Source organism: Oncorhynchus tshawytscha, unplaced genomic scaffold (genome assembly GCF_018296145.1).
Source record: "Oncorhynchus tshawytscha isolate Ot180627B unplaced genomic scaffold, Otsh_v2.0 Un_contig_3505_pilon_pilon, whole genome shotgun sequence".
Lineage (NCBI taxonomy): Eukaryota > Metazoa > Chordata > Actinopteri > Salmoniformes > Salmonidae > Oncorhynchus > Oncorhynchus tshawytscha.
The window spans coordinates 230,961-253,420 of record NW_024609673.1 but is presented as its reverse complement, the minus strand read 5'-3'; the positions used below and the strand labels follow the sequence as shown (position 1 = coordinate 253,420).

Sequence of the window (22,460 nt, the reverse complement as noted above, 5' to 3'; positions counted from 1 at the left end):
GGTCCTCTACACCAGACTGGGTGAGTAGGTATCAATCTCACTGGTCCTCTACACCAGACTGGGTGAGTAGGTATCAATCTCACTGGTCCTCTACACCAGACTGGTTGAGTAGGTATCAATCTCACTGGTCCTCTACACCAGACTGGGTGAGTAGGTATCAATCTCACTGGTCCTCTACACCAGACTGGGTGAGTAGGTATCAATCTCACTGGTCCTCTACACCAGACTGGGTGAGTAGGTATCAATCTCACTGGTCCTCTACACCAGACTGGGTGAGTAGGTATCAATCTCACTGGTCCTCTACACCAGACTGGGTGAGTAGGTATCAATCTCACTGGTCCTCTACACCAGACTGGGTGAGTAGGTATCAATCTCACTGGTCCTCTACACCAGACTGGGTGAGTAGGTATCAATCTCACTGGTCCTCTACACCAGACTGGGTGAGTAGGTATCAATCTCACTGGTCCTCTACACCAGACTGGTTGAGTAGGTATCAATCTCACTGGTCCTCTACACCAGACTGGTTGAGTAGTTTTAATAGTAAAATGAAATATTGTCATTTAGAAGACGGTTTTATTCAAGGCCACTTGAAGAACTGTCAACATAGACAGTGAATGCGGGACTCAAACCCACAACCCTGGTGTTGCCATGGCCACACTCTGGTGTTGCCAACCTCAACCCAGATCCATTCTAGATAGAACCCTCTGCAAGGGTTTTACCCAGCACCAAAAATGGTTCCCCTATGAGGACAAACTGAAGAACCCTGTATGGTTCTACTTAGCACCTTTTGTTCTAAGAGTGTAACGTGTCCCTTCCTTCTCCCTCAGGTCCTCTCCTGGAAGTGTAAGCTCCCCCTACAGACCATAATGCGTCTGCTGCAGGTGCTGGTCCCACAGGTTGAGAAGATCTGTATCGACAAGTAAGTCAAACATCACTGGTCATATTGGTCATCAAAGGTTTACTTCTATGAAGTGTCAGTAGATTCTGTGAAGTTATATTATTGTATATTTTCTAACTTTGCTCCCAACCCCCTCATACAACACACACCATCCATTTAGGAAGAAACACTTTAATGACTGATGATATTTAAATATCTGTTTTTATGTATGTGGAGCCCAAAAAATATTTTCCCTCTCTCTCTCAGAGGTTTGACAGACGAGTCTGAGATCCTGAAGTTCCTCCAGCATGGTACCCTGGTGGGCCTCCTGCCCGTCCCCCATCCCATCCTCATCCGGAAGTACCAGGCCAACGCCGGCACGGCCATGTGGTTCCGCACCTACATGTGGGGAGTGGTCTACCTGCGGTGAGTAGGGCATGATGGGAGCTGTAGTCCTATGGTATTTCACTCATTTTCATGATTCATGTGGGGTTTCATCTGTGTACTTCTTTCTTCTGGGATGTGTTCATTTGGCAACAAATGTTCCAATGCGTTCTCTCTTCCTCTTAGATCTAAGAGGAAATAGTCTCCCAATGTATTTAACATTTGAAACCTTTTATTTGTCTTCACAGCAACGTGGACCCGCCCATCTGGTACGACACGGACGTACGTCTCTTTGAGATCCAGAAGATGTAGATAACAGGAAAGAGATGTTGACTGAAGATGGGACTACTTCCTGTCTTGTTCCTGCCCCTTCCTCCTACTGGCACTCTCTCCCTTGAACCTCACCTACCTTCAACTTGCCTCATCATCATCATCATGCTTGCCCTCACACCTTCTCTTTGACTTTCCCCGGTTGTGCAAACGTAATGTGGACAATATTGAGAAAGGGGGATAGCTAGCACCTACTCCAAAAGCAGGAGGTTGAGTTGTACAAGGTTCGAATTACAGGGGCTAAGAGGGCTGGGCACCCTTTTACAAATCAGGACCCCATACCAGAATTGAAATATCTATGTGAAGCCATACCAGAAGTGTCAAAGACATAAACAATGGGCACCCACAAGGGTCAATGTGTAATTCAAACCCCTAGACATGGATGAGGATAGGAGTATTATCTACACTGTGTAAGTACACCCTGAAACCTCAAGACTACAGAATGTCTGTCAAAGCACTGAGACATTAGTGTTAGCAAGCAAACTCTTTCCATCTCCCTTCCTAATCATGGACTCCATGTTAAAGCTCTGTGTGAAAATCAGCTTTGATGGACAGAGTATGGAGAGAGATGGAGAGAGTGATGGAGAGAGTGATGGAGAGAGTGATGGAGAGTGTGATGGAGAGAGTATGGAGAGAGTGATGGAGAGAGTATGGAGAGAGTGATGGAGAGAGTATGGAGAGAGTGATGGAGAGAGTGATGGAGAGAGTATGGAGAGAGTATGGAGAGTGATGGAGAGAGTATGGAGAGAGTGATGGAGAGTGATGGAGAGAGTATGGAGAGAGTGATGGAGAGAGTGATGGAGAGAGTATGGAGAGAGTATGGAGAGAGTGATGGAGAGAGTGATGGAGAGAGTATGGAGAGAGTGATGGAGAGAGTGATGGAGAGAGTGATGGAGAGAGTATGGAGAGAGTGATGGAGAGAGTATGGAGAGAGGTATGGAGAGAGTGATGGAGAGAGGATGGAGAGAGTATGGAGAGAGTGATGGAGAGAGTATGGAGAGAGTATGGAGAGAGTGATGGAGAGAGTGGTGGAGAGAGTGGTGGAGAGAGTGGTGGAGAGAGTGGTGGAGAGAGTGATGGAGAGAGTATGGAGAGAGTGATGGAGAGAGTATGGAGAGAGTGATGGAGAGAGGGTGGAGAGAGTGATGGAGAGAGTGGTGGAGAGAGTGGTGGAGAGAGTGATGGAGAGTATGGAGAGAGTGGTGGAGAGAGTGATGGAGAGAGTGATGGAGAGAGTATGGAGAGAGTGGTGGAGAGAGTGGTGGAGAGAGTGATGGAGAGAGTGATGGAGAGAGTATGGAGAGAGTGATGGAGAGAGTGGTGGAGAGAGTGGTGGAGAGAGTGATGGAGAGAGTATGGAGAGAGTGATGGAGAGAGTGGAGAGAGTGGTGGAGAGAGTGGTGGAGAGAGTGATGGAGAGAGTGATGGAGAGAGTGATGGAGAGAGTGGTGGAGAGAGTGGTGGAGAGAGTGATGGAGAGAGTGGTGAGAGAGTGATGGAGAGTGATGGAGAGAGTGATGGAGAGAGTGGATTGAGAGAGTGGTGGAGTGGTGGAGAGAGTGATGGAGAGAGTGATGGAGAGAGTGATGGAGAGAGGTGGAGTGATGGAGAGAGTGGTGGAGAGTATGGAGAGAGTGATGGAGAGAGTGGTGGAGAGAGTGGTGGAGAGAGTGGTGGAGAGAGTGGTGGAGAGAGTGGAGAGAGTATGGAGAGGAGTGATGGAGAGAGTGGTGGAGAGAGTGATGGAGAGAGTGGTGGAGAGAGTGGTGGAGAGAGTGGAGAGAGTGGAGAGAGTGATGGAGAGAGTGGAGAGAGTGGTGGAGAGAGTGATGGAGAGAGTGGGAGCGGAGAGAGTGGTGGAGAGAGTGATGGAGAGAGTGATGGAGAGGGGATGGAGAGAGTGGTGGAGAGAGGATGGAGAGAGTGATGAGAGGTGATGGAGAGAGTGATGGAGAGAGTGATGGAGAGAGTATGGAGAGAGGTGGATGGGAGAGTGATGGAGAGAGTGATGGAGATGAGTGATGGAGAGAGTGATGGAGTGATGGAGAGAGTGGTGGAGAGAGTGATGGAGAGAGTGGTGGAGAGAGTGATGGAGAGAGTGGTGGAGAGAGTGATGGAGAGAGTGATGGAGAGAGTGATGGAGAGTGATGGAGAGAGTATGGAGAGAGTGGTGGAGAGAGGTATGGAGAGAGTGATGGAGAGAGTGATGGGAGACATTGGTTACACTTTATTATGACCTTTATGAAGACATTATATAAACTTATACATGTTCAGAAATGATTATACATTTGTAGGAATTCCAATGCTTCTAAATACAGAAATGTTTACTGTTGCTTATTCATGAAATGTATTATAAAGTGTCAAAATTACGCTTTTAGTTAGCAGCCTAAAATATTCTTGGATGGCATTGCTATTTCACATGAATTGTATTTGACACATTAAAGTGAGAATGTGTCATGTTGTGAAATTGCACTTCCTCAAATGAGACCTTACTGCTGTGGTCTTTGTAAAGTGGCAATGTGACAAGGATTGTATCTCTTCAAGAACTTGAAAAGGACACTATTGTCTGTTCCAGACTGAAAGAAACAAATATCCAAACTGACTTCATGTTACTGTGTAAAGTCAATGGCTATATCTTACATGTACATTGTTATATTTGTCTGCATGTCATTCTGCAATCAGCATTGTCGACTGTAAATACTGTGTTTGATGTTTAAAGTACAATTTTTTTCTTGAATTATACAGAATATTATATTATAAATTATTCATAAAGGAACCAGCAAAGCCTTTCAATTATTTTATTTGTATTTATTAAGGATCCCCATTAGTTCCTTCCAAGGCAGCAGCTACTCTTCCTGCAATTATGGATCCCCATTAGTTCCTTCCAAGGCAGCAGTTACTCTTCCTGGGGTTTATTATGGATCCCCATTAGTTCCTTCCAAGGCAGCAGTTATTCTTCCTGGGGTTTATTATGGATCCCGTTAGTTCCTTCAAGGCAGCAGCTACTCTTCCTGGGGTTTATTATGGATCCCCATTAGTTCCTTCAAGGCAGCAGTTACTCTTCCTGGGGTTTATTATGGATCCCCATTAGTTCCTTCAAGGCAGCAGTTATTCTTCCTGGGGTTTTATTATGGATCCCTGGGGTTAGTTTAGTTCCTTCAAGGCAGCAGCTATTTCTTCATTAGGGGTTTTCCTGGGGGTTTATTATGGATCCCCATTAGTTCCTTCCAAGGCAGCAGTTACTCTTCCTGGGGTTTATTAAGGATCCCCGTTAGTTCCTTCCAAGGCAGCAGTTACTTTTCCTGGGGTTTACAGGATCCCATTAGTTCCTTCCAAGGCAGCAGTTACTCTTCCTGGGGTTTTATTCCCCATGTTCCTTCCAAGGCAGCAGCATCCCCCCATTAGTTCCTTCCAAGGCAGCAGTTATTCTTCCTGGGGTTTATTATGGATCCCCATTAGTTCCTTCCAAGGCAGCAGTTACTCTTCCTGGGGTTTATTAAGGATCCCATTAGTTCCTTCCAAGGCAGCAGTTACTCTTCCTGGGGTCTAGCAACATTAAGGCAGTTAAATACAATTGAAAATATTTAATGACATTACATTTCATAACACTTTTCACCACATATTAAGTGTGTTCCCTCAGGTCTCTACTACCACATATTTACATTATAAAAATCCATATATACGTGTGCGTAGAGTGTATCTTACTATGTGTAAGTGTGTGTCTGTACCTTTGTGTGTGTCTCTTCACAGTCCCCACTCTTCCATTAGGTGTATTTTTACCTGCTTTTTAAATCTGATTCTACTGTTTGCATCAGTTACCGGATGTGGAAATAGAGTTCCATGTAGCCATGGCTCTACATAAACTGTGCCTCCCATAGTCTGTTCTGGACATGGGGACTGTGAAGAGGCCTCTGGTGGCATGTTTTGTGGGGTATGCATGGGTGTCTGAGCTGTGTGCTAGTATATTAAACAGACAGCTCAGTGCATTCAGCATGTCAACTCTTCTTACAAAAACAATTAGTGATGAAGTCATTCTCTCCTCCACTTTGAGCCGCCATGAGAGAATCACATGCATATTATTAATGTTAGCTCTTCCTGTACATTTAAGGGCCAGCCATGCTGCCCTGTTCTGAGACAATCATAGTTTTCAGAGTAACCTCTTTGTGGCACCTGAACACATGACTGAACAGTAGTCCAGGTGTGACAAAACTAGCCTGTGGAGCTGCCTTGTTGATAGTGTTGTTAAAAAGGCAGAGGAGCACTTTTATTATGGACAGACTTAGCTACTATTGTATCAACATGTTTTGACCATGACAGTTGGTCAACTTGCCTAATTTCCACATTATTTATTGCAAGATTTAGTTGAGGTTTAGGATTTAGTGAATGATTTGTCCCAAATACAATGCTCTTAGTTTTGAAAATATTTAGAACTTATTCCTTGCCACCCATTCTGAAACTAACTGCAGCTCTTTGTTAAGTGTTGCAGTGATTTCACCCACTGTAGTAGCTGATGTGTAGAGTGTTGAGTCATCCGCATACATAGACACACTGGCTTTACTAAAAAGCTAGTGGTATGTCATTAGTAAAGATTGAAAAAGTAAGGGCCTAGACAACTGACCTGGGGAATTCCTGATTGTACCTGGATTATGTTGGAGAGGCTTCCATTAAAGAACACCCTCTGTGTTCTGTTTGACAAGTAACTCTTCATCCACAATATAGTTGTCACGGTCGTCGTATGGAGAGACCAAGGCACAGCGTGGTAAGCATACATACTTCTTTAATAAAGAAAGAACACTGAACAAACTAACATAATGAACCTTGACGCAAATATGAGTAGTGCAGACAGGAAACTAAACATAGAATAAGAACCCACAAATACCCTATGGCAAATGGCTAACTAAATATGGTCCCCAATCAGAGACAACGATAGACAGCTGCCTCTGATTGGGAACCAATTCAGGCCACCATATACCTAGACTTACAAAACCCCTTAGATATACAAAAACCCTAGACAATTTCAAAAACTAACATACCCACCGTCGTCACACCTGACCTGACCAAAATAATAAAGAAAACAAAGATAATTAAGGTCAGGGCGTGACAATAGTAGGGGTGTAAAGCCATAGCACATACGTTTTTCCAGCAGAAGACTATGATCAACATTGCCAAAAGCCACACTGAAGTCTAACAAAACATCTCCTACAATCTTTGTATCTTCAATTTCTTTCCGCCAATCTTCAGTCATTTGTGTAAGTGCCATGCTTCTTGAATGTCCTTCCCTTTAAGCGTGCTTCCTAAAGTTTACTAAGGGTTGGTAAAAGGCTGATTGGTCAGCTATTTGAGCCAGGACAGGTGGCTTTATTATTCTTGGGTAGCAGAATATCTTTTGCTTCCCTCCTGGCCTAGGGGCACACACCTTCTAGTAGGCTTTGATTGAAGGAATGGGAAATAGGAGTGGCAATATCGTCTGCTTTTATTCTGTCATTTTCCATCCAAGTTGTCAGACCCCGGTGGCTTGTCATTGTTGATAGATATTACAATCATATTGCATTTGAAGGAACCATAAGATGTCATATAGAATTTTCTGATATCGAAAGCCTGTCGCATGCTTCCCAGTCAACAACTCATGCACATTTCTAATTAAATTCTGTGACTTTTTTTATTAGTTTCATTTTGAGCACACACATTTTTTTTTCTTGAGGCAAGTCGAAATTCGGTAGCCGAAGTCTACGCCCCCTTCGTCGGTGATTGGTAAACAGTACTACTCCTAATAGGAGTAGGAATTATGGACGGGATTCATTCAATGAGACACAACTAGTTTAAAAAAAGATTGTATTACTTACTTCACCAAACATCTTCGTTTAGATGTACAGCTGCATGACTGAGACCTCCTCAGCAAAAAAATGTCAAAATGAATTACATATTTCTGGATTTATCTTAGAATAATTCTGACTATTTTGAGGAAGTGTATACTGGCTATGATGTTGTTACGGCATCGCAAGAGTTTTTTTATCCCTTTGTTTTTCAAGTTAGGTTCTTTAAAGGGAGTATGTGAGGAACAGATGTTTTGCTTTGCTAACCAAGGTCTGCTAGGAGCAGTGGTATGTCTTGTGGTATGTCTTTACACAGTAGTTGTACTTTTTTCTGCTTTTCATTATTTACTCCATAGGTGGAAGTTGTCATCCTGTGTATTCACATGAGGGAGCCAACTATAGGCCTATTCAAATTCCATATAAGTTTCCTTACTCCCTTCCTTGGAGTAATCACTGATAAATAACATGACTGAACAGGTGAAAGTCTTGTGGGAATCAACCCAATGACCTCACCTTTAATAATGTCATGTAGATCATTCACAATTTTGCATAGCCTTATCGGTGTCTTGGGGAAATAAATTGTAGTGTCACAAACATCACCTATATCAGCACAACTATACACATTTTGTCTGGTGCAGATAGTTGAGAAAATAAACGAATGCAGGTCGTTTCAGGAGGATGTGACGTTCAGTCCTAGCCTGGTCCCAGATCTTGTTTGGTGCTGTCTTGCCAATTTGGCAAGGCTGTGTGAATTGTCTATCTGCCACTAACTTTGTCATGACAACACAAACACTGTCAACTTGGCAAGACACAATCAGATCTGGGACAAGGTTAGTTGAGTTATGTAACACAAATACTGCTTCTCAATCTGCCGCATCTGCCGATTTCGCACTTCCGCATCTGCAGTGACCAGGGGCAGACCATGAGACATCCTGAGACGGTCTTCAAACTAATATGACCACCCTATGGAAAGATGAGACATCCTGAGACGGTCTTCAAACTAATATGACCACTCTATGGAAAGATGAGACATCCTGAGACGGTCTTCAAACTAATATGACCACCCAAAGGGAGTCTATATACATTGTGTGCAAAAGGCATGAGGAGGAAGGCGAATAATTACAATTTTGCAGATTAACACTGGAGTGATAAATGATCAGATGGTTATGTACAGGTAGAGATATTGGTGTGCAAAAGAGCAGAAAAGTAAATAAATAAAAACAGTATGGGGATGAGGTAGGTAAAAATGGGTGGGCTATTTACCGATAGACTATGTACAGCTGCAGCGATCGGTTAGCTGCTAAGATAGCAGATGTTTGAAATTGGTGAGGGAGATAAAATTCTCCAACTTCAGCGATTTTTGCAATTCATTCCTGTCACAGGCAGCAGAGATCTGGAACGAAAGGCGGCCAAATGCGGTGTTGGCTTTAGGGATGATCAGTGAGATACACATGCTGGAGCGCGTGCTACGGATGGGTGTTGCCATCGTGACCAGTGAACTGAGATAAGGCGGAGCTTTACCTAGCATGGACTTGTAGATGACCTGGAGCCAGTGGGTCTGGCGACGAATATGTAGCGAGGGCCAGCCGACTAGAGCATACAAGTCGCAGTGGTGGGTGGTATAAGGTGCTTTAGTGACAAAACGGATGGCACTGTGATAAACTGCATCCAGTTTGCTGAGTAGAGTGTTGGAAGCAATTTTGTAGATGACATCGCCAAAGTCGAGGATCGGTAGGATAGTCAGTTTTACTAGGGTAAGTTTGGCGACGTGAGTGAAGGAGGCTTTGTTGCGGAATAGAAAGCCGACTCTTGATTTGATTTTCGATTGGAGATGTTTGATATGAGTCTGGAAGGAGAGTTTACAGTCTAGCCAGACACCTAGGTACTTATAGATGTCCACATATTCAAGGTCGGAACTATCCAGGGTGGTGATGCTAGTCGGGCGTGCGGGTGCAGGCAGCGAACGGTTGAAAAGCATGCATTTGGTTTTACTAGCGTTTAAGAGCAGTTGGAGGCCACGGAAGGAGTGTTGTATGGCATTGAAGCTCGTTTGGAGGTTAGATAGCACAGTGTCCAAGGACGGGCCGGAAGTATATAGAATGGTGTCGTCTGCGTAGAGGTGGATCAGGGAATCGCCCGCAGCAAGAGCAACATCATTGATATATACAGAGAAAAGAGTCATCCGAAAAACCGAGGCTACTGAGTCTGCCGATAAGAATATGGTGATTGACAGAGTCGAAAGCCTTGGCAAGGTTGATGAAGACGGCTGCACAGTACTGTCTTTTATCGAGGGGGGTGACTGTGGCAGCTTTCCAATCCTTGGGGATCTCAGACGATATGAAGGAGAGGTTGAACAGGCTGGTAATAGGGGTTGCGACAATGGCGGCGGATAGTTTCAGAAATAGAGGGTCCAGATTGTCAAGCCCAGCTGATTTGTACGGGTCCAGATTTTGCAGCTCTTTCAGAACATCTGCTATCTGGATTTGGGTAAAGGAGAACCTGGAGAGGCTTGGGCGAGTAGCTGCGGGGCGGAGCTGTTGGCCGAGGTTGGAGGAGCCAGGCGGAAGGCATGGCCAGCCGTTGAGAAATGCTTGTTGAAGTTTTCGATAATCATGGATTTATCAGTGGTGACCGTGTTACCTAGCCTCAGTGCAGTGGGCAGCTTGGCGGAGGTGCTCTTGTTCTCCATGGACTTCACAGTGTCCCAGAACTTTTTGGAGTTGGAGCTACAGGATGCAAATTTCTGCCTGAAGAAGCTGGCCTTAGCTTTCCTGACTGACTGCGTGTATTGGTTCCTGACTTCCCTGAACAGTTGCATATCGCGGGGACTATTCGATGCTATTGCAGTCCGCCACAGGATGTTTTTGTGCTGGTCGAGGGCAGTCAGGTCTGGAGTGAACCAAGGGCTATATCTGTTCTTAGTTCTGCATTATTTTGAACGGAGCATGCTTATCTAAAATGGTGAGGAAGTATCTTTTAAAGAATGACCAGGCATCCTCAACTGACGGGATGAGGTCAATGTCCTTCCAGGATACCCGGGCCAGGTCGATTAGAAAGGCCTGCTCACAGAAGTGTTTTAGGGAGCATTTGACAGTGATGAGGGTGGTCGTTTGACTGCGGCTCCGTAGCGGATACAGGCAATGAGGCAGTGATCGCTGAGATCCTGGTTGAAGACAGCGGAGGTATATTTGGAGAGCCAGTTGGTCAGGATGAAGTCTATGAGGGTGCCCTTGTTTACAGATTTAGGGTTGTACCTGGTGGGTTCCTTGATGATTTGTGTGAGATTGAGGGCATCTAGCTTAGATTGTAAGACTGCCGGGGTGTTAAGCATATCCCAGTTTAGGTCACCTAACAGAACAAACTCTGAAGCTAGATGGGGGGCGATCAATTCACAAATGGTGTCCAGGGCACAGCTGGGAGCTGAGGGGGGTCGGTAGCAGGCGGCAACAGTGAGAGACTTATTTCTGGAGAGAGTAATTTTCAAAATTAGTAGTTCGAACTGTTTGGGTATGGACCTGGAAAGTATGACATTACTTTGCAGGCTATCTCTGCAGTAGACTGCAACTCCTCCCCCTTTGGCAGTTCTATCTTGACGGAAAAAATATGACCACCCTATGGAAAGATGAGACATCCTGAGGCGGTCTTCAAACTAATATGACCACCCTATGGAAAGATGAGACATCCTGAGACGGTCTTCAAACTAATATGACCACCCTATGGAAAGATGAGACATCCTGAGACGGTCTTCAAACTAATATGACCACTCTATGGAAAGATGACTCTCACGACTACGACCCCCACAAGTGTCACTGGAATCGTCTGAAGCTAACCGGTTTTAAAAAATGAATGGAAGTATGGAGGTAGTTTTGTCCTACCCCCAAAAAAGTATTAAATATGTTTTCAAAAAACATACAAATATTTCCTGAGGTTTCTTATACGTATGTCCTACGTATGTCCTAGACATAGGACAGACACATCAAAACCTTATTCCTTATGATCCATTTTTTGACTGTCTTTTTCAATGTGTTTTGATAGTAGTAAAGGCCAAATTCAATATTTTATCAAATCATTTAAAAAATATTTGTTAAATATATATATATATTTAAATTTGTAATCAAATAGCTAAATGATCCATGGTATGACCATCTTTCTTTAATATTAGAGTTTATATGGTTTTCTTTTACTATATAACAACAATGCAATTTAATTACATTTGGCATTTAACAATAACTTGACAGACATGAATATACAGAGCACCCGGAAAGCACCCAGACTCCCCGCCTGCCCGCCCCCGCCAAGCCACAGCCCCATTCCAAGACGGACCAAATAAAAAACAACCTAATCCATTCTAGGGCAAGGCTCCAATGCAACAAAATGTAAAAAAGTCAGGGGTGTGGACGCCCCCCAAACGCACCACGCACACAACGATAGAAAAGGAAACAAACTTTTCATTTTTACCCACCTCCCCCACAACCCCACCTCCCCCACAACCCCCACCTCCCCCATAACAACTATGTATGTATGTAGTCCATCAGGTCATTACATATTGTTTTCACTTTCTGTCTCTGAGAGAAAATGTCCCCAGATGTCAGAAAAGTTAGCGAGATTACCATTCATTTTACAAATCAAGCTTTCATATGAAGCTGTTTCTGCCAAGGCCACATACCATTTACCATTTTTCCGTATTGTCTGACTTTCATGTCTGAAAAGTAATGATGGACTGTTGTTTCTCTTTGCTTTTTTTCAGCTGTTCTTGCAATAATATGGACTTGGTCTTTTACCAAATAGGGTTATCTTCTTTATACCCTGCACCTTGTCACAACACAACTGATTGGCTCAAACGCATTAAGAAGGAAAGAAACTCCACAAATTAACTTTTAACAAGGCACACCTGTTAATTGAAATGCATTCCAGGTGACTACCTCATGAACCTGGTTGAGAGAATGCCAAGAGTGTACAAAGCTGTCATCAAGGCAAAGGGGTGCTATTGGAAGAATCTCAAAGATAAAATATATTTTTTGGTTACTACATGATTCCTTATGTGTTATTTAATAGTTTTGATGTCTTCACTACTATTCTACAATGTAGAAAATAATTTAAAAAATGAGAAAAACCCTTGAATGAGTAGGTGTTCTAAAACTTTTGACAGGTAGTGTATGTCACTCAATTCAGTACTTCCTAGTTCCATGTATAAAACTGTTATTTCAGTTATATTAAAACTAGGAAGATCTAGTTCCTCCCAAGTGGTGCAGTGGTCTAAGGCACTGCATTGATCTCTAGCTGTGGTTTGAGTCCAGGCTTGACTTAGCCGGCCGTGACCTGGCGACAGGTGGGGGGGCGCACAATTGGCCCGTGGTCTGGGTTAGGGAGGGTTTGGCTGGCAGGGATGTCCTTGTCCCATCGTGCTGTAGTGGCGGGCCGGGCGCAATACGCGCTGACACGGTCGCCTCTCCCGAGTCCGTACTGGAGTTGCAGTGATGAGACAAGACTGTAACTACCAATTGGATACCATGAAAACATTACTGGAAAGTTTAATAAATTGTGACAATAAAATAATAACAAGGGTTATAATACCAATATTAAAAACTCAATGCCCCCTTTCCTAAGAATACTTTAAAATCTCAAAATCATCTGGGAAAAAAATGAAATAATGGCAATAGAAAAATAATAACTCATGATCTACAGCAATTCTTTAAGTGGACGACAGTTGTTGTTTTTTTGACTTAGGCTGCTTAATAAGTGACAACGAACAACAAATGTATAAAGATAACTTTATTCCATTACTCAACAATATAAAAGCAGATCTATTTAAATGGAACAATCTTCCCATTCATTTTCCAGGTAGAATAAACCTCTTCAAAATGTCATGGCTCCCGAAGTTTTTTGTATTTATTTTCGGTAATACCAATTACCGTGGCGAATACATTTTTAAAATGTATACTCGGTCATTACAGACTTTATGGGCAAATAAAATTCATAGAATAGAAAGGAAAGTTTTCCATCTTCCTAAATTTGATGGTGGTTTTAACCACCCAGACTTGGGATTGTATCAACTCGCCACCCAAGGCTTTTACTTGCGACATGCAGTTAAATACACTAAAGATGAACAATGGGTAAATATTGAAGATGCGAATGCTCATCTTTTTACGTGTTTATTTCCTAAGGATAAAGATAAGAACATGAACAACTTCACAGATAAGAACATGAACAACTTCACAGATAAGAACATGAACAACTTCACAGATAAGAGCAACATAACAATATGGAAGAACATGTAACGTGTTCTACAAGAACCAACATCACTCCCTAAAAACACAACCTTATGGAACAATTCTTGGATAGCTTTTCAGAATTCACAGATAAATTGGTACACATGGAATACTAAGAAGTTACATGTAAAAAAAAAAAAGCAATTTGAAATCGTTTGGACATCAGAGCAACCTTAAAAAAAAAAAAACATTTCAGAAAATGATGTTCATATGATAGGGAAGAAAAGCTTGCAGAGAGCCTATCCAACTGATGATCTCCTAGAAAAAATATACAAGCTCTAGGAACCAAGAATTAAAAACAATTGACGTTGACACAAGAAGGAGGGAAAGTTGGAACATAACTAACGAAATTATGCTTAATCCAGTATAAATTAACGCATAGATATTTTTGATACAAGAGACAGAATTCACATTCTTCAGCACAAGGGCAGAGGCATGTCTTAAGTGTAAAATTAATAATAACTCCATAATCCATGCTTTCTGGGAATGCTATAAAGTCCAAAAGTTGTGGGCAGAGCTAGAAAATTGGCTGTCAGAAGTATTACAATGTAAACTTACTTTTAATCCGTCTGTCTGGACATTTCAAGACATGGCATATGGGGGGGGTAGTGAGACACCCAATGGGCTGCAAGATTCTCTTCTCATCACTATTCTTGAAAAGATGTATACAAAAAACATAGAAATCAATCCACCATCACTAACAATGGAAAAACCTATTGATTTATTATTGAAATGTTGAAATAGCATGGGCCACCGAGAAAAACAAATTGGTACAATTTAAGGCCAAGTGGCAAACAATAATTCAGGCACTAGGGAGGGGCATGTGAGCATAAAGGTCTGGGCAGATGAGACATAGTTGTTGTTCTAGGGAGGGGCATGTGAGCATAAAGGTCTGGGCAGATGAGACATAGTTGTTGTTCTAGGGATGGGCATGTGAGCATACAGGTCTGGGCAGATGAGATGTAGTTGTTGTTTCTGTGCGGCTGTAAATGGTTGTTCATTAGTATACATTTGTATTTGTTGTGGGAATAAAATAAAGCATGTTATAATATTTAATAAAACATATTATACAAAAAATATTTCAGAATAGTTTCTGTCATTTTCCAGCTTAGGAGGTTAGGAAGACCTCAAAGAGGCTGGCGACTGAGTGCATACGGTAAAAGATTCCGAAAGGGAGTCCGATATTCACAACAGCCGCCCACATGGTGAACTCGTAAAACTCTGCTCCAATCGTGTTGTCAAACTGGGGGCGGGCGCCAAACGCCGGCATGATCCAGAGCTGTCAACGGAAACAGAATAAAGATGTTCAGTCCAATCTTTCAACTTAAACATACTAGTTAGGATCATACTCTACTATGATGTATTGTACTGTAGAAATAACCAGTCACCCCGTTTTCATGAGCAAGTTATGCATACATATATTTGTTATACTTTAAATGATGGTTCAGCAGTTTCATCTTCTTTTCGAAGTACCTCGGGTGTTGAAGTTGATTCCAAATGCTTCTCCCCAATTTCGTGGTATCCAATTGGTAGTTACAGTTTTGTCCCATCGCTGCAACTCCCATACGGACTCGGGAGAGGCGAAGGTCGAGAGCCGTGTGTCCTCCAAAACACAACCCAGCCAAGCCACACTGCCTCTTGACACAACGCCCACTTAACCTGGAAGCCAAACGCACCAATGTTTCGGAGGAAACACCGTACACCTGGCGACCGTGTCAGCATGCATTGCGCCCGGCCCGCCACAGGAGTCGCTATTGTGCGTTGGGACAAGAACATCCCTGCCGGCCTTACCCAGACGACACTGGGCCAATTGTGCCCCGCCTCATGGGTCTCCTAGTCGTGGCCAGCTGCCACAAAGCATGGACACAAACCAAGATCTCTAGTGGCACAGCTAGAACTGTGATGCAGTACAGCTAGCACAGTGATGCAGTGCCTTAAACCACCGCGCCACTCAGGAGGCCCTAGTTTTATCCAAACTTAATAAAAACTGTTTTGGATGAAAGGACAACATCCTAGGTTAACAAGCCCTTTAAAAGAGCCATTTTGAAAAGGACAGTGGTGGGTACTCAGTAGGCTACTCACAAGGATGTTGCAGAGCAGCAGAAATGCACAGATCTCCTTCAGGGCCCTCCTCTTCCAGGTCAGCCTATGGCGCTGAGGAAGGGGGGAGCTAGAAGGAGCAGAAGGAGCAACATGCATACTGTGAACTGTGAGGGCCGGGGACGTCTTGGTCTCCATGAATGTCCCTGGGAGGTTGTGTATGTCTCTATGGGTTTGGGCTTGAAGGACGTATGGGTTTGTGAATACAGAGGCCCGGTGGATGTCTTCGTGGAAGGGCTCACGATGGAGGCCCTCGATGATGAAGATGTTCTGCAGGCAGAGCTGGATCACAGTGAGCAGGGAGACAGCCAGGTTGAGAGCGTTGAGGTGGCCCCCGGCCCCCGTTGCCACCACAGCCACGATGGTGAAATAACAGATGGTGAACTGTCCGAATGAGGCGCCGATCAGCAAGCCTACATCCAGGCTCCGTGTGGGGTTCTTCCCGACACGTGGTCCCTCTGGTCCAGCCGGTAGATGGCGCAACCAGCCACGGTCGAGACGGACATGAGCGTCACAGCCACAGTGTTCATCACGTGTGTATCATCAGCGCCGTGTCACGTTTCCCGGTTCCCCGACTCCACGTCCACCTTGTAGATGACAAAGGTTCCCAGGCCCGCCACCAGCATGACCAGCCCGACCGCAGGCCCCACCAGCACGTCCTTCAGGCGGAAATGGAGCGAGTGGTGGTTGTGCTCGTCTACCAGGCGGCCCACGTTCTTCCACATGACGTAGGCCATGGCCGAGGCAAACAGGCTGTACTCGATGTTGAATGGGTACAGGTAGTAATAGGCCTTTTCTAAGACGGCACAGGCAGAGTGGCTGCAGTTACAGCTGCTGGATCCACCAGGGGCTGAAATAAAATGAAACATTATTGTTTGACTCTGAGGTGATGTTTGTTATGTCGGTTGGTTGTATTTCATAGTCGACAGTAATTCTATTTAAATACAGTAAGTTCAGAAAGTAAACTGAAAATGTATTTTATTTTATTGATCCTTCAATGAACCCTTAAACAAGGAATTCCCATTTCAGTTTACATACTGAATTGAAATGGAACCCTTGAACCCTTAAAACAAGGAATTCCCATTTCAGTTTACATACTGAATTGAAATGGAATTGAACCCTTAAACAAGGAACCTTTCAGTTTACATACTGAATTGAAATGGAATTGAACCCATTAAATACAGGGAATTCCCATTTCAGTTTACATACTGAATTGAAATGGAATTGAACCCTTAAACAAGGAATTCCCATTTCAGTTTACATACTGAATTGAAATGGAATTGAACCCAACCCTGTAGTATTAAGATTCAACAGACCAATGTTCTCACCTCTGATGTCATAGGAATGTGCATGGCTGCCGTCCTCTGGTAGAACAACAGTCTGGTGTATGGACTCTCTGACTGCTGCCATCCACAACATCAGATTGGTAGACAGAGTCAACATCAGCCCACAGTTCAAGAGGGAAACACAGGAGTTGAATAGAATAGAATACTAACTATTTTTATATCCTATTTAATTCTGTAATAATATAATATAACATAATATAATAGATAAGACTCTTATGCTTCCCAAAGGGAATGTTAAATGTCCAACCATCAATTTACATAATTAAACCGTAATAAATTAACTTATACAGTAGCAGTTAGTTACCCTCACCCAGTTATGTTCTGTTGTAGCTGTACACAGTCTTTAGCGTGAGCCAGAGGAAGTATGTCTGAGAAAGATACAATGATCACCTATACTTGCATTTTCCCACTAGCCAAATCTCAGTGGTTTCCTTTAATGTTATATCACCTAATGGAAGCTCCATTTGAGATGTCAGAACTTGTGTTCTTACCTACAAGTATGAATAGAGCTTGTACGACAGGGAACGCTATCTTCTACAGCAGAGTCACAGTGCAGGTAGCCTACGTAGTTAGCAATCTTAAACACGTCCATAATCAGACTGCATAAGCCTAACAGCACCAGTCCACCTAGAGAAAAAAACTCACACTTATTCAATAATCACACTCATTAAAAACAATGGGTGAATGTAAAACTTTGCCTAGGTATAGTGAATGATATCCTATTAGAATAGAACTCTTCCCAATCCAAAGAGAGATTATTCATGTCCAGTGATTTTAACAGAAATAAATATTATTAAATGGATGCTCTGGCATTTTGGCAATGAGGCCCTTAATCTACTTCAATCAATCAATCACATGTATTTATAAATCCCATTTTACATCAGCAGATGTCACAAAGTGCTGAAAAGGAACCCAGTCTAAAACCCCAAATAGCAAGCAATGCAGTTATAGAAGCACGCATGGTGGCTAGGAAAACAGCAGCAGGCCAGGGCCAACTACTTCCCAGGGTCAGATGTACTCTTGGATACCATGTCCAGTGATTTTAACAGAAAGAGAGATTATTAATTTCCAGTGATTTTAACAGAGAGAGCGATTATTAATGTCCAGTGATTTTAACAGAGAGAGATTATTAATTTTAACAGAGAGAGAGAGATCCAGTGATTTTAACAGAGAGAGAGATTATTAATTTCCAGTGATTTTAACAGAGAGAGAGAGATGATTAATTTCCAGTGATTTTAACAGAGAGAGATGATTAATTTCCAGTGATTTTAACAGAGCGATTATTAATTTCCAGTGATTTTAACAGAGATTATTAATTTCAGTGATTTTAACAGAGAGAGAGAGATTATTAATTTCCAGTGATTTTAACAGAAAGAGACATTATTCATTTCCTGTGATTTTAACAGAGAGAGAGATTATTAATTTCCAGTGATTTTAACAGAGATAGAGATTATTAATGTCCAGCGATTTTAACAGAGAGATAATTAATTTCCAGTGATTTTAACAGAGAGAGATTATTAATTTCCAGTGATTTTAACAGCGAGAGAGATTATTAATTTCCAGTGATTTTAACAGAGAGAGAGATGATTAATTATTTTAATTATTAATTTCCAGTGATTTTAACAGAGAGAGAGATTATTAATGTCCAGTGATTTTAACAGAGAGATTATTAATTTCCAGTGATTTTAACAGAGAGAGAGATTATTAATTTCCAGTGATTTTAACAGAGAGAGAGAGATTATTAATGTCCAGTGATTTTAACAGAGAGGGAGATTATTAATTTCCAGTGATTTTAACAGAGAGAGATTATTAATTTCAGTGATTTTAACAGAGAGAGAGATTATTAATGTCCAGTGATTTAATGAGAGAGAGATTATTAATTTCCAGTGATTTTTTTAACAGAGAGAGAGATTATTAATACTCATGATTTTAACAGAGAGATTATTAATTTCCAGTGATTTTAACAGAGAGAGAGATTATTAATGTCCAGTGATTTTAACAGAGAGGGAGATTATTAATTTCCAGTGATTTTAACAGAGAGAGAGATTATTAATTTCCAGTGATTTTAACATTATGTGATTTTAACAGAGAGAGATTATTAATTTCAGTGATTTTAACAGAAAGAGAGATTATTAATGTCCAGTGATTTTAACAGAGAGAGATTATTAATTTCAGTGATTTTAACAGAGAGAGATTATTAATGTCCAGTGATTTTAACAGAGAGATTATTAATTTCCAGTGATTTTAACAGAGAGAGAGAGATTATTAATTTCCAGTGATTTTAACAGAGAGAGAGATTAATTTCAGTGATTTTAACAGAGAGAGAGATGATTAATTTCCAGTGATTTTAACAGAGAGAGATTATTAATTTCCAGTGATTTTAACAGAGAGATTATTAATTTCCAGTGATTTTAACAGAGAGAGAGATTATTAATTTCCAGTGATTTTAACAGAGAGAGAGATTATTAATTTCCAGTGATTTTAACAGAAAGAGAGATTATTAATTTCCAGATTTTAACAGAGAGAAAGATTATTAATTTCCAGTGATTTTAACAGAGAGAGATTTTTAACAGAGAGAGAGAGATTATTAATGTCCAGTGATTTTAACAGAGAGATAATTAATTTCCAGTGATTTTAACAGAGAGAGAGGGATTTTCCAGTGATTTTAACAGAGAGAGATTATTAACGTCCAGTGATTTTAACAGAGAGATTAGTACTAGAGAGAGAGAGATTATTAATTTCCAGTGATTTTAACAGAGAGAGATTAATAATGTCCAGTGATTTTAACAGAGAGGGAGATTATTAATTTCCAGTGATTTTAACAGAGAGAGAGGGATTATTAATTTCAGTGATTTTAACAGAGAGAGAGATTATTAATGTCCAGTGATTTTAACAGAGAGATTATTAATTTCAGTGTTTTTAACAGAGAGAGAGATTATTAATTTCAGTGATTTTAACAGAGAGAGATTATTAATTTCCAGTGATTTTAACAGAGAGAGAGATTATTAATTTCCAGTGATTTTAACAGAGAGAGATTATTAATTTCAGTAATTTTAACAGAGAGAGATTATTAATGTCCAGTGATTTTAACAGAGAGGGAGATTATTAATTTCCAGTGATTTTAACAGAGAGAGAGATTATTAATTTCCAGTGATTTTAACAGAAAGAGAGATTATTAATTTCCAGTGATTTTAACAGAGAGAGATTATTAATTTCCAGTGATTTTAACAGAGAGAGAGAGAGATTATTAATTTCCAGTGATTTTAACAGAGAGATTATTAATTTCAGTGATTTTAACAGAGAGATTATTAATTTCCAGTGATTTTAACAGAGAGATTATTCATTTCTAGTGATTTTAACAGAGAGAGATTATTAATGTCAGTGATTTTAACAGAGAGATTAAATTTCCAGTGATTTTAACAGAGAGAGATTATTAATTTCCAGTGATTTTAACAGAGAGAGATTATTAATTCAGTGATTTTAACAGAGAGAGATTATTAATGTCCAGTGATTTTAACAGAGAGAGATTATTAATTTCCAGTGATTTTAACAGAGAGAGAGAGATTATTAATTTCCAGTGATTTTAACAGAGAGATTATTCATTTCTAGTGATTTTAACAGAGAGAGAGATTATTAATTTCCAGTGATTTTAACAGAGAGAGAGATTTTAACAGATTATTAATTTCCAGTGATTTTAACAGAGAGAGAGATTAAATTTCCAGTGATTTTAACAGAGAGATTATTAATTTCCAGTGATTTTAACAGAGAGAGAGATTATTGATTTCCAGTGATTTTAACAGAGAGATTATTAATTTCCACTGATTTTAACAGAGAGAGAGATGATTAATTTCCAGTGATTTTAACAGAAAGAGAGAGATTATTAATTCCAGTGATTTTAACCGAGAGAGATATGATTAATGTCCAGTGATTTTAACAGAGAGAGAGATAATTAATGTCCAGTGATATTAACAGAGAGAGAGATGATTAATGTCCAGTGATTTTAACAGAGAGAGAGATGATTAATTTCCAGTGATTTTAACAGAGAGAGAGATTATTAATTTCCAGTGATTTTCAGGGGAAAACAAAAACTGTGAACTCTGGAAAAGTTTCTGAATTTAGCAGCTATAGACCCAGAAGATCAGAAAAGCATGTGTCTTCTCTTACCCCTGAGCCACACAGGCCCAGCATAGCTATCCTTGTAGAGCACGGCATGATCTTCCCTGGATGTGTAGATGGTGTAGTACAGCATCCAGGCAGTGGTGAGGATGACGAGGACGATGAGGAAGATCTGCAGGTTGGGATGGCGTTGATCTTAACGTTGTTGAAGACACTGCCACTGACCAGAGCAATACCTAGGATCAGGACATTGACCGTGATGATGCTAGAGAGTAGCCAGCTGCGGTTACGGCCCCTCTCGCTCACCGTGCCCCTGCTGGTCGAGAAGATGTCGCTCCCCCTCATCATACTCCCGCCTGGACTCCCAAGTGGATGGAACGCCGGATGGAAGGGAGAGGTGGGCGGGGGATATGTAGCCCTCCTCAACCGCCATCTCAGCTTCAGATGTCATCTTGCTGGATTCGCATGAAAAGAAGCCAAAGGTCAAGTCCATGATGTTTCTCATTCTGCAAAGGTCTAGTCCACAGTTTGTTTGTGGTTTGTTACAATCCAAGCAATCTTTGTTCAAAATGTCATATCCAATCCAAAGGTAGAAGCTCTAATGAGTTCAGAAAGTATGTCTGTTCTGATCAGAGTTGTGTGAACACCTAACCGTCCACTCAAAGGCTCTGCCTGTATAAAGAGGTCCCTCCTTCCCGTAACCCAGCTTCTAACCTCATGTCATCAATGTCAAGCCCATCAGTGATATGACATTGTTTATCATCAGAAGTAGTGCCCCGCCCATCATGCTCCTGCTGTAACGATAGACCACGAGGGATACGAACCATAGACCACAATAATGGGGGGTAATTTACAATTACACATTAACACAGGAACCAGCATCACCCTTCATGTCCTGAAGTGGTTTAACAGAGCTGGAATGTTGGCTTCATTATATGATGGGGCCATAAAGGCCACTAGGGACAATAGCTCATCTGTTCACCCCTTTCTTTATGACTCTGAATGGCCCTGAGGTTGACAGGAAATCGAAGACAGACACCTTAGGCAAATCAGCTGACCACCTTGATTATCCCTATAAATTACATAACTTGTTTAGAGACGTCAGATCAAGTTTTTAAGAGGCACGGCCACACCTGTTAAATGAATTATCCTGAATGGTGGCAGTGGTCTAGGCACTGCATCTTAGTGCAAGAGGTGTAACTACAGTCCCTGGTTTGAATCCAGG

The 22,460-nt window shown here is 41.6% G+C and overlaps 2 pseudogenes; one reads left to right on the top strand and one right to left on the bottom strand.

Moving 5' to 3' along the window:
* LOC112239760 overlaps positions 1 to 1,700 on the top strand; it is a 36,777-nt pseudogene extending 35,077 nt beyond the window's left edge.
* A 12,577-nt stretch (positions 1,701 to 14,277) lies between these two features.
* Positions 14,278 to 21,583, bottom strand: LOC121845444 (annotated as a pseudogene).
* Positions 21,584 to 22,460: the final 877 nt, after the last annotated feature.